This window comes from Lichenostomus cassidix, unplaced genomic scaffold, assembly GCF_008360975.1.
Source record: "Lichenostomus cassidix isolate B80296 unplaced genomic scaffold, HeHo_3.0 HiC_scaffold_657, whole genome shotgun sequence".
Lineage (NCBI taxonomy): Eukaryota > Metazoa > Chordata > Aves > Passeriformes > Meliphagidae > Lichenostomus > Lichenostomus cassidix.
Window position 1 is genome coordinate 1 of NW_028147965.1, and position 10,648 is coordinate 10,648.

Sequence of the window (10,648 nt, forward strand, 5' to 3'; positions counted from 1 at the left end):
GTCACGGTGTCACGGTGTCACGGTGTCACTGTCACTGTGACCCTGTCACTGTCACTATTGCTGTCGCTGTCACTGTCACTGTCACTGGGTCACTGTCCCTGTCCCTGTCAGAAGCTCCCCGGGCGCTCGGGACGAGCAGGACAAAGAAGCCCCGGCGGGCGGAGAGGCAGCGCCCCCTGCTGGCCCCGCCCGGCTCTGCCCGCGGCGGTTCTTGCCCGGCCGCAGCCGCGGCTCCTCTGCCTGTGTCACCCCGCGCACAGTAATACACGGCCGAGTCCCCGCGCCGGGGCCGAGACAGGTACAGAGCGCTGGATGTGCGATCTGCCGACACCGACAGACGCCCTTCAGGGTCCCGCATGTCCTTGGACACTTTAGAAGTCACCACCAGGAGTTGGGGGCTTTGGCCCGGGAGCTGACGGTAGAAATGGATGAAATCACCAGTCCGGATGTTGGGGTGTGAGCATTTGATGGTGATGCTGGTACCCTCGGTGGTCTGCAGCCATGGATCCTGCTGTATCTGGGCTCTGACTGCAGTCACTGCCAGGGTGAAAAAGAAGAACAAACTACAATGCCTACTTTCGACCCAGTCCTGCCTGGCAATCCCCAGGACAAATCCTGCAGAAGCAGTCAGGAATATACAGAGATGATGAAAAAACTATGCCCAAAGGATGTCAATACATGAAGGAATGTAAGCATGCATTAATCGTTTGTAGAGAGAATGATTGCATGAATGACAGGAGGATAGGGGGAGTCCCTGGAGAATGGGACGATAAGGGAGAAAGCACAAAAAGACGACTAGAAATGTAACAAGGGAGCAGGAATGACTGTGTGAGTTATAAGGAAAGATACAGAGGAAAGTAGTATTTGGGCAGGCTTGGGAAAAATAGAGAACCATGAGACTTCTGAAGTAGAATGGGATGGAAAGAGGGAGGAATGAAGTGGAGAAAAGTTCGTGGGATGAGGTTTGTGAAGAAGCCAGGCAGGACGTAGCCTCCAGGGACCCGCGGGATGACCCAGCCCCCGACCCCCTGTGCCACCACCCCTGCTCACCGAGCAGCACCGCAGCCAGCGCCGCCAGCCCCATATCTCGACACGGCCGCATCCCGCCGCTCTGCCCCCCGAGCATCGCTTGTCCCCTCAGCCCCGGCTGGCTCTCTCCTCTCCTCTCTCCTCTCTCCTCTCTCCTCTCTCCTCTCTCCTCTCTCCTCTCTCCTCTCTCCTCTCTCCTCTCTCCTCTCTCCTCTCTCCTCTCTCCTCTCTCCTCTCTCCTCTCCTCTCCTCCTCAACACTGACAGCTCCGCCCCGGCCGGGCTCAGCCCCCGCCTCTCACAGCACCAGCACAATCAGCGACACAAGGACGTTTGGCATCGCCAGGGACAAGACACAGAACTGTCCCATCCCGCACACCACCGACACTGCACGGGAAGCACATCCACTCCGCCGTTGGCAGCACACGGGCGGCACGACTGACGAGCCTCTCGCCATGCCCACGAGGCAAAGCTCCTCCTTTGGCTCTCTGCAGCCCTGCTGAGAGCGGCTGTGTCACGGCTGGGGCGCAGGGCACGGGGGCTTCGAGCCGTGCTGAGGTCCCGACCGTGGTGTTTGTCCTGAGTTAAACTGAGCATCCAGGCTGCAGTGAAGCCATCCTTCTTGGGCTTGAAATCAGCATCAGCGGGGAATGAGCTGTGGAGGGGCAGGATAGAGAGTGCTCAGGAGACAACGGGGCTACATTTCATTGCGGAGCCACACAAAACTCTGTGTTTTACACGTGTCCGTGGAAACTGGGCTGCTGCAAGAGCACACGAGGCAGGAACACACATCATCCCTGGGCTCTGCTGAGGACAGCTAGGGCCAAAAGCAGCAGGGTTGGAGCACTTTGTGGAAGGACAATGTCCTAGAGAAGGACAGGGCTGGTTTTTAATTTTTTTTTTATTTATTTTTTATTTTTTTTTAAATTCTGGAGGGCAAAATGTGGACCGTTTAGCAGCCGCCGTGGCTTCCTCAGCCATTGGCATTCTGACCATTCCGTGCCTCTGGGGTCTCAGTCACGGCAAGGAGCTGCTCTCGCTCAGCGGGCAGGCGGAGAGGCAGCGCCCCCTGCTGGCCCCGCCCGGCCCTGCCCGCGGCGGTTCTTGCCCGGCCGCAGCCGCGGCTCCTCTGCCCGTGTCCCCCAGCGCGCAGTAATACACGGCCGAGTCCCCGCGCCGGGGCCGAGACAGGTACAGAGCGCTGGACTTGCGATCTGATGACACCGACAGACGCCCTTCAGGGGCCTGTATGTCCTTAGACCGTTTAGCAGTGACCGCTAGGAGCTGGAGGCTTTGGTCAGGGAGCTGACGGTAGAAATAGATGAAAGCACCAGCCTGGATGTTGGGATGTGAGCATTTGATGGTGATGCTGGTGCCCTCGGTGGTCTGCAGCCATGGATCCTGCTGTATCTGGGCTCTGACCCTAGTCACTGCCAGGGAGAAAAAGAAGAGCAAACGTCAGCTTCTAATTTCAACCCAGTCCTGCCTGCCAATCCCCAGGACAAATCCCGCCGAAGCAGTCAGGTATATACAGAGATGATGAAGAAAACAGTCCCTAGAGGATGTCAAGTTATTGTGGAATGTAAGCATCCATTCATCGTTTGCGGAGAGAATGATTGTATGAATGACAGGAGAATAGGGGTAGTCACTAGAGAATGGGAGGTTGTGGTAGAAAGCATAAAAAGACAGAAGGAAAAGTAACAAGGGAGCAGGACTGACTGCGTGAGTCATAAAGAAAGATAGAGCGGAAAGGAATGTTTGTGCAGGCTTGGGCAAAATAGAGAACCGTGAGACTTCTGAAGGAGTATAGGGTCGAAGGAGGGAGGAATGAACGGGAGAATAGGTCGCGGGAAGATGTGTGTGAAGAAGCCAGGCAGGACGGCAGCCTCCAGGGACCTGCGGGGTCACCCAGCCCCAGCTGCGCGCCCCTGTGCCACCACCCCTGCTCACCGAGAAGCACCGCAGCCAGCGCCACCAGCCTCGTGCCCCGACACTGCCGCATCCCGCCGCTCTGCCGCCCGAGCATCGCTCGCCCCCTCAGCCCCGACCGGCTCTCTGTTCCGGCCGTGTTGCCTCCTCTCATCACCTCTCCGCCTCCAGCTCCGCCCCGGCCGGGCTCAGCCCCCGCCTCTCACACCACCAGCACAATCAGCGACACAAGGACGTTTGGCATCGCCAGGGACAAGACACAGAACTGTCCCATCCCGCACACCACCGACACTGCACGGGAAGCACATCCACTCCGCCGTTGGCAGCACACGGGCGGCACGACTGACGAGCCTCTCGCCATGCCCACGAGGCAAAGCTCCTCCTTTGGCTCTCTGCAGCCCTGCTGAGAGCGGCTGTGTCACGGCTGGGGCGCAGGGCACGGGGCCTGCGAACCGTGCTGAGGTCCCGCCCGTGATGCTTTTCCTGAGGTAAAGTGAGCATTCAGGCTGCAGTGAAACCTTCCTTCTTGGGCCTGAAATCAGCATCATCGGAGCTTGAGCTTTGGAGGGGCAGGAAAGGGAGTGGAGAGCCCCTCTGTAGACAGGCGGGGTGCATTTCAGTGTGGAGCCACACACAGATCTGTGCTTCTCATGTATCCATGCAAACCGAGCTGCTCCAAGAGCACAACCTGTCCTGGACTTTTCTGAGGACATGTGGAGCCAAGAGCAGAAGGGTTAGAGTGTGGAAGGACAAAGTCTCAGAAAAGCATGGGGCAATTTTTCTTTACTTAGAGACTGCCTAATGCAGAGATGAGACAAAATAGTCCAAAATACTTTCCCGAGGGAAGTGTCAGCACAGATGAGCTCATAACCACCAGATCGTTGTGCATATATGGGGAGGTAACTTTTGGTGAGCATCAGGGTGAACTGGGGATCCCTTCCCACAAGCTCAGCATCACACAGACACATCCCCTCCCTCCCCTGGGTTGTTGCACAGCCCAGGAAGCTCCCTGCACCGTGGTGTCTTCCACAGCACAGAGGTACAAGGCACTGTCAGAGATCTCCACTTCCTCCACCCGCAGGACACTGTATTTCCCCGTGGTGTTCAGACTTGTGGTGATATGGCCGTTGTGCTTGGGGCCAGGTAATGACTGATAGGAGATCAGCTGTGGGGCTTGGCCTTTCCGCATCTGGTACCAGAGTAATCCCCTAAAATCATTGGTGTGGTATTTGCAGGTGGTCTGGAAGAGGTGTCTCTGCTTCACCATGACTTGTGCATCTTCCTGGGTCACTGTGATCTGCCATGTGGTGCCTGGAAGAAAGTGAAGGTCAGCAGCTCCACAGGAATGACTATGGGAAGCAAAAATAAATGGGTACAAAATTCTGGTGGAGAAAGCTCTCTGCCTTGTAAAGGAATCCTGAGAGATTTTAGGCAGCATTTCGGTTCACTTTGTACACTGTGACCCAGAAAAGAGCTGTGCTGTGTCCCTCATTTTGCTCCTCCTGCTCAGAGGACTAGGGAACAGCCCTTCATGTTGAAATGTGTGTTCTGGACCCAGCACTGCTCTAGCTGGCTGAGGAGTCCATCTACAACAAAAGGATTCATACTGCTTCCCTATCCCTGTCACCTCTGAGGGCTCCTCGATCCCTGAGTACACACCATGCTGCACTTGGAGACAGGCAGCCCTGCTTATGTTGCCAGCCCGGGGAAAAGTGGAAGCTGTGGCAGGGCTGTGTGGCAGCCTGGAGGCAGAATGGGACAAACTGTTAATGCAGTGAATTGAAAAACAATGAGGCGCCTGGGGCAAGTTTGGCAGGATCTGGGAATTTACATTTAAACAGGAAGGATGTGGAACTGCAGAGACAGCTGAGATCTCCTGTGGTGACAGCAGGAGAATAAGAGAGAAGCAGAGTGAGATGGATTGAAGGGGAGAGAAAATACAGAGAAGGGGTGGGAGGATTCTCTCGTCTCCCTTTTTCTTTTACAAATCTAAGAGCTTCTTGAGTGAACACTTCCAAAACCACAAAGAGGAACAGATTTTTCTCAGCCTTTTCCCTCTATTCAGTCATATTTTCCCACGTGGTCCTGGTAAGGCTGTTGAGGGTTTCCTGAGGGGAGGAAGAAGAGGAAGGGTGTCTTGGGGAAAAGCCAGGACTTACCCAGGAGCTGGCCCAGGAAGAGAGTGAGGATGAGATATGCGAGGTGCATGCCGAGACCAAGCTGCGTGTTTGCTGAGTGAGGAAGAGTCAGAAAGCACCTCCCAGCCCCGAGAGAACAGAGCTGCCGGAAACGATTCTCTGCGGGCAGCAAAGGAAGCAGTGGGGCATGGGCAGAGAGATGACCTGTCCTTCCAGTGCCTGAAATGCTCCTTCTGGGTTTCTCCCTCGTCCAGCAGCAGCCCCCGTGGCTTCCTCAGCCATTGGCATTCTGACCATTCCGTGCCTCTGGGGTCTCAGTCACGGCAAGGAGCTGCTCTCGCTCAGCGGGCAGGCGGAGAGGCAGCGCCCCCTGCTGGCCCCGCCCGGCCCTGCCCGCGGCGGTTCTTGCCCGGCCGCAGCCGCGGCTCCCTCTGCCCGTGTCCCTCAGCGCGCAGTAATACACGGCCGAGTCCCCTCGCCGGGGCTGAGACAGGTACAGAGCGCTGGACTTGCGATCTGCCGACACCGTCAGCTTTCCTGCAATGTCCGGCAGCTCCTTGGATCCTCTAGTAGTGCCTGCGAGGTATTCGGGACTTCGGTCTGGGAGGTGACGGTAGAAATAGATGTAATCCTGGATCCGTTTGGTGGGGTGTGAACAGCTGATGTTGATGCCGATGCCCTCGGTGGTCTCCAGTGACGGTTCCTGCTGTACCTGGGCTCTGACCGAAGCCACTGCCCGGGAAAAAAAAAGACAAACCTCAAATCCTACATTCCCCCCAGCCCTGCCTAGTACAAAACCCCGCAGAAGTACTCAGGAACATGAAGAGATGATGGGGAGAATCGTTTGCAGAGGATGTCAACATATGCAGGAACGGAAATGTCCATTAATAATAATAATAACAACGACATAAAATATGCAAAAAGAGACAGAGGAAAGGAAGGTACAGGAATAGTTGGACAAAGAAGAGAAGGATGAGTTTTCTGAGGGTATTTGAATGGAATGGTGTAAAGGAAGGGATGGACTCGAGGATGGTTATAGGACAGAGGTCCGTGAAGAAGCCAAAGGGGACAGTAGCTTCCAGGGACCTGCGGGGTCGCCCCAACCCCAGCCCCAGCCCCGCGCACCGAGCAGCACCGCGGCCAGCGCAGCCTGCCCCGAGCCCCGACACCGCCGCATCCCACCGCTCCGCCGCCAGAGCATCGCTGCCGCCGCCAGAGCATCGCTGCCGCCGCCAGAGCATCGCTGCCACCGCCAGCCCCGGCTCTCTGCTCCGACCGTGCCTCCTTTTCTCGCCTCTCCTCTCCATCGCCTCCGGCTCCGCCCCGGGGCTGAGCTCTACGACGGCGCCGCTAGGGCTCTCGGCCGGGCACAGAGTACTCAGGGGCTCTGCAAGGGCACAGCTTGGTCTTCTGGCTAATGGACTCTCCCCCTCCTCCAGCAAGGACATCCCAGTGAGAATCAGCCTGCACAGAATCAGCTGCATCCTGGACCAGCAGCAGGACACTGTCCAAGGAGATGGAGCAACTTCCTGGAGCTGTTTGCAAACTCAGGGTCTTGAAACAGCAGCCAGGGAATTTTTGCAGATGGCAGTGAGGAGGCTGAGAGCCTCATGTTCCAGAAGCTGTTCATAGCTTAGTCCCTGTTGCAGAGCACTTCCAGAGTCTAGTCTGTATTCTCTATTTCCTTTGCATAGGTGATTCCAGGATTTTCTGGGAAAAACTTGGGCAACAGGGGCCAGTTCACTGACTGTTCTCTGTTGTTCGATGTCACCTCCCAACCTGTGGGGAGTGTCCACCATTCATGACATTCATGGAAATATTAAACACTAGTGGTCCTACTGCTGACCCCTGACAGACTCCAGAGCTGTTTGCCAGCTGAGGTTTGAAGCAATGGCCTCTACTCTTTGGGCCTGGTAGCCCAGACAATTTTCCACTCACCTTATTACTCTTACTGATCCCATTTGTCACCAATATGGTCACAGAGGAAGGATAGCACAGGAGGCCACTGCAGCTGTGGCCCGCCCAGAGGTGCATAAAGGGGAGCAGTCACCTCTCTTGAGCTCCTGGTAACACCTGGTCTTATGGAGCTGAGGATACTGTTGGACTTCTTTGACACAAGGGAATTTGCACTTTCTCTTGTTCAATTGCATGAGTTTCTTATCAGCATTTTACTGCTGCTTGCTGAGGTCCCTCTGGATGCTGGCCTGACTCTCTGATGTATTAGCCTCTCCTCCCAGTTTGATGATGTCTGCAAACTTGCCCCATCATCCACACCATCCACATAATTAATGAAGTTGATAAACAGTGCCCATCAAGTCCTGACCCTTTGGGTGCATCACCAGTCACTGGCCTCCAATTTTACTTTGTGCTGCTGATCATTGATCCCTGTGCCTGGCCAGTCAGTTTTCATTCTGCCTCACTGTCTGCTCATCCAGCCCTTACATCAACAGCATGTCTGTGAGGATCCTACAGAAATCCACACAAAAATGTCAAAGGCTTTGCTCAAGTCCAGGTAGACAAGATCCACTGTTCTTTCTTCCTCTCTTGAGCCTATCACCACAGCACATTACAAGAAGATCAGGCATAACTTCCACTCAGTGAAGCCACACTGACCATTCCTGGTAACTTTCTCATCATTGACATGCCTTGATTTGGGACACTTTCCAGGATTAGCTGCTCCTTCACCTTCCAAGGGGCTGAGGTGAGGCTTACAAGGTTGTAGCTCTCTGTGTTTTCCTTTTCCCCCTTTTTTGAAGATGGAGGTGGCATTTGCTTTGCTCCAGTGCTCAGTCACCACACTCAGTTGAAGGTAACCAAGAGTGACCGGGCAATGACAGGAGCCAGTTCCCTTAGCACTAATGTGTACATTCCAACAGGGCCCAAATACATGCAGTTTGCTAAGGATTCACTGACCTGATCTCCTTCCATCAAGGGTGGTGTTCCCTGATCCTGACTTTACCCCTGGCCAACATTTAGGATTCCTGAAGGCCAGTCTTGCTAGTAAGGACTGAGGCAAAGAAGGCCTTCAGTGCCTCAGCTTTTTCTCTATCTTGTGTCACCAGGGCCTCCATCTCATTCAGCAGCAGGCCTACATTTTCCTTACTCTTGCCTTTGTTGCCTTTGCCCCAGTGGAAGCCCCTTTCTTATGTCATTTGCCTTTCTTTCTGAGATTGGAATAAAAACTTCCACCTTTTTTTCCCCTTCTCCTGTCATGCACACATCTCTGGTGCATGACAGGAGAAAGCAAAATCAACCACCTGAACTGTCCCAGGTTCTATGTTTGGTGAAATACAGCCAAACCCAGGAATAAGGCCACTTCTTGGAGACAGAGGCCCCTAAGATCACAATGGGGTGACCCAGACTGACATAATTTACTTTTAATGGACTCCTGCAGCATGTGGCATGAGTCCTGTGCCGACGCTGATGTGTTTTGATCCAGAAATGTTTGGGCCTCTCATCTTGTCATGCAAAAGATGCCTTCATTAAGGAATGTGCTGAAATAAAGCAGGAAACGAAAACACAACAATTTAAGACGCCAAACCACAGCTCACAGCATTAAATGGGATGTTTTGCATTCAAGATGAATTTGTCAGAAAATTATCACCTCTACAAGGGATGCCTCTTGCAGCCTGGGGCAGTAAAGGTCCATGATAAAAGCCAGCCCAGCTCTTTCCTCTCTCATCCCCATCTCTTGCCTCCTTCTTCTTGGGAGTCAGGTGAGTCTGAAACTCTTTCTCCTTCTCTGTTGTCTCTAAAAGAAGGTCTCACCTCAATGAACCTCACAGCTGATTCTGGCTCTCTCTTACGATGGCTTGTGGGGCTGTTTGTCATGGGAGAGAGAAGAGGGGAGAAGGTTCAAAATGGAGGGAGGCTGGGACTGTGATCAGGTGGCACCAGGACTTGGGGTCTGGGCAGAAGCTGCATTGGAACTGGTGGCTCTTTTTAGGCTCTGGCCGGATGAGGCCAAGGAGCCCTCATAGATCTCTGCAGAGCCTCCACCTCCTGGCCCTGCATGTTGTTTGACTCAGTCCTGATGTAGTGACAGGCTGTTCCTCATGTATCCTTATATTTTGTTTCTTCCCTGCCCTCTCTCCAGGTGCCCTTCATGCCCCAAGATATGTCCTGCATAGAGAAGTGCCAGCCCTGCCGTCCCTGCCAACCCTGTGGCCCCACTCCACTGGCCAACAGCTGCAATGAATGCTGTGTCAGGCAGTGCCAGAGCTCCAATGTTGTCATTGAACCCTCGCCGGTGATTGTGACCCTGCCCGGCCCCATCCTCAGCTCCTTCCCACAGAACACCGTGGTGGGATCCTCCACCTCTGCTGCTGTTGGCAACATCCTCAGCTGTGACGGAGTGCCCATCAGCTCCGGGGGCTTTGACATCTCCTGCATCACCAACCGCTATGGTGGCAGCAGATGTCGCCCCTGCTAAATCTGTCAATGGCCTCAGATAAGGACCCCCAGGATGTCAGAATATGAAGCTGGACAGAAGATCAACCGTTGTTTTAAGAGCAGCTGATCATTGCTGATTTGCCTTGCCAGGGCAAATTTGAAGGGATCAGCCTGAGGAATTTGATGCTGAGCTCTCTGAAAACTTAGCCAGTGTTGACCTCTCCTCTCTTTCACTCTCACCCTTTCTCACTTTTGCCTTTGTTCTCTTGTGCTTCCTTCAAAACTTGCTTTGAGGATCCCAGAAACCAACATGCAGGTTTCTGAGGCAAGCTGGACAGTCTTCTATTGCTGGACAGATCATCACATTCCCTGTGGGAACTCTGCCACAGGAAAAGCAAAGAGATTCTTGGCTGTTTCTGCTCCTTTTCATACTTGGGTCCTCTACTTAGAGTGACCTCATTTTTGCCTTTGGACACATTAAAAGCTTACTGCAACCTTTAGTTGTCTTTCATCTGTGTGTTGAGTGCTTAGCAGAAAAGCCCTTGATTGAGGGGCACAGGGGAACCCTTCATCATTCCTAGTAGCACTGGAGGGTGGGATGAATTGCAATGATTCTTCTTTCCAGTGCTGCTTCCAGACACTGAGGCATTGCAGAATTTCATATAATTTTGGATACGAAGGGTCTTTTAAATTTCTCCTGGTCCAATCCCCCTACAATGAGTAGCAACACCTTCCACCAGACCAGGTTGTTCAAAGCCCCACTCAACCTAACCTAGAACATGTACAGGGATCTATCATCTCTCTGGGCATGTTCCCCTGTATTACCACCCTATTTATAGAAAATATTTTCATGGCTGGTCTGAATATCCCCTCTTCTAGTTTAAAACTGTTTCCCCTGCTCTATCACAACACACCCTGTTAAAATATTACTTTAAGCCCCCTTTACATATCAAAAGGCTGCAACAAAGTCTCCTCAAAGCCTTGTCTTCTCCAGGCTGAAGGAGTCCAATTGTCTCAGCCTGTCCTCATGAGAGAAATGCTCCGGCCCTCAGATCATTTTCGTAGCCTCCTCTGGGTTTGCTCCAAAAGGTCTATGTCTTCCCTGTGCTGAGGACTCCAGAGGAGGCAGCATTCAAGATGGAGTCTCAGTGTAGAGGGGCA

At 53.6% G+C, this 10,648-nt stretch overlaps 3 pseudogenes; 1 reads left to right on the forward strand and 2 right to left on the reverse strand.

Annotated features, from left to right (window-relative positions):
* Window positions 1-81: 81 nt before the first annotated feature.
* LOC146420496 (T cell receptor alpha variable 4-like) lies at window positions 82-1,102 on the reverse strand (annotated as a pseudogene).
* Window positions 1,103-4,401: 3,299 nt separating this feature from the next.
* Window positions 4,402-6,305, reverse strand: LOC146420497 (T cell receptor alpha variable 4-like; annotated as a pseudogene).
* Window positions 6,306-8,945: 2,640 nt separating this feature from the next.
* LOC146420498 (feather keratin Cos1-2 pseudogene) lies at window positions 8,946-9,981 on the forward strand (annotated as a pseudogene).
* Window positions 9,982-10,648: the final 667 nt, after the last annotated feature.